Below are 2,145 nucleotides of genomic sequence, written 5' to 3' on the forward strand. Positions count from 1 at the left end.
TATATATATATTATTACGCAGGAAGGGTAAGATCTAGTTAGAAATGACGTTAGGTACATTTCTTTTTATAATAAAGAAGAGTAATTTGTTTCATATATAATAATGCAAACTTTTCTACTTTAACTGCTGGCGAATTTATTTGAAAACTAATATATAAAGAAAATATATAACACAAGAAAATTTAAATATACTAATGGTATACTTACTGGCTTGTGAAACCGTCATTACAAACAATAAGATGAATGTAAAACGAAGAAACATTCTGACTTTTTGACAAATTCGTAGTAGATTATTGTAACTCTATTACTCAGGAAGGGTAAGATCTAATGAGAAGAAGCGTTAGGTACATTTCTTTTATATATAAGAGGATTGTTTTTTATAGATAGAGAACAAACATGTATTATTTAACTGCGGTCGAGTTTATTGCACAGTTTTTTTTTTATACACATAACCTTGACTTTAAGTAAATAGCGTATGATATTAAATATCACTTAATTAAATTGTAATTATCATCCTCATCATCATCTGTAAATAGTGTATGATATTAAATGTCAATAAATAAATGTTACTGTATTTAAACAGATGATCCTTAAAACCATTGAATAAAAACGTTTATTGAAGTCTAGATTCCGATATTAAACTGAAAATGTTAAACACTCTAAAGCTACGGTCACACTAGAGTTTCAAGCCTGGCTTGACTCACCGCGGGTGAGATTTTCGTAATGTGACCGCACCTGGATCGACTCGCGCCTGGCGTGACCTCGATCTCAATCTACCTATCTCGATCCCGGCTCAGTACCCAGATTGATCCTGGATTGACCCTGGTGTAACCGGGATTGACATTTCCTCGTCGGCTGTCGACCAATCACAGTCGATGATGCCGTTGCGTTTAGAAGTTCTTGAATGAAAAACCCGCGGCAATCATCAGTTGTCATTTATAAATGCACTTATCAATCATAAATTTAGCATCGCCATTACATCCGAGCCTGAGCCTAGGCCTAGATCATCTGGATTCGCTCGCGGGGCCGGTATTTTGCGCTCTAACTTCCTGTTTCGACTTTCCTAATTTGGAGGTCAATCCAACTAAAAATTCAGGTAAAGTGTAACCAACTCAGAATTTCGAGCCTGGCTTGAAATCTTCTTTTCAAGCCAGGCTTCTTTTCTTTGCTGCATGTAAAAATCATTGTTAAATTAAACAGGTGTGTGAATAAAAGCTTTTCGTTGAAAAACCTTATAAGACATTCTTTTATTGACTTTCGTTTATGATAGTCTCGTTCGTTATTAAAAATTCTGATAACATTCAGTAATCAAGAAATGTCAATATATACATCTGGATTGTGCAAGGTAATAAGTTAGCAAACCACCTCTACTTTTTTTTATTACTAAAATGTGTCATTAGGGGACTAATATTAATTCACAAACGTTTTGCCCGTCCTTCAGGCAACTGAACATTATTAGGTTTGTTTTTCAAGATTTAAATTCAAGAGGCTAATTATTATTAACTCTTGCGACAACCGTAATGTGTGGCTCATAAGGCTAAATGTTGTCTCTGCTAGATTCTACACAATCGTTCATACCCAACCAAACTAACCACATATACAGGATGAGGCAATTAATTAATTGCTTTAAAATTATTTACCTTATATATTTGTAATATTTATGGTAAACGGTATGTCAGCTAAACAAAGAACACATCTTCGTATGAGAATGACACAACATAGATCAGCCATCAAAACAATTAAGCTTGATTTACCAAGTAGCCGAACACAATTCAGCTGGTCACTCAATTGCAAATTTCAGAGTTATTGAAATAAACCGTAATGCCAAAATCGTAAGGTTAAAGAAAATTTCTGGAAACTCTTATTTAAAACCAAACCTTTTAAGGCTCAATATTATTTGGAACGTTTACCTTTAATCCATAAATCATTTGGCTTATTCATTCTTTCAAATTTCAGACTCAAGTGTCAGGTAATTTTAGGCTGTTACCTTGATAACTGACGAATGTAAGATAGTCTCTTGATAGTAAAATTCCCTCCAGTAATACACATTGTAGAACCAAACAGACACTTAGTGCATATTCACCCCACAGCGGAAACTGAAATACGTGACATTACAAAAACTGTAATGTCATGTATATATATATAT

The 2,145-nt window shown here is 33.7% G+C and overlaps 1 long non-coding RNA gene across 1 annotated transcript in view; it reads right to left on the minus strand.

Moving 5' to 3' along the window:
• LOC117118328 overlaps positions 1–339 on the minus strand; it is a 2,415-nt gene extending 2,076 nt beyond the window's left edge. The window contains exon 1 of the long non-coding RNA XR_004447032.1: positions 207–339. This is a non-coding gene — a long non-coding RNA (uncharacterized LOC117118328). The remainder of the gene's footprint in view (positions 1–206) is intronic.
• Positions 340–2,145: the final 1,806 nt, after the last annotated feature.

The sequence above is a fragment of the Anneissia japonica genome, unplaced genomic scaffold (genome assembly GCF_011630105.1).
Source record: "Anneissia japonica isolate Jap-2015-1 unplaced genomic scaffold, ASM1163010v1 scaffold287601_len214881_cov132, whole genome shotgun sequence".
Lineage (NCBI taxonomy): Eukaryota > Metazoa > Echinodermata > Crinoidea > Comatulida > Comatulidae > Anneissia > Anneissia japonica.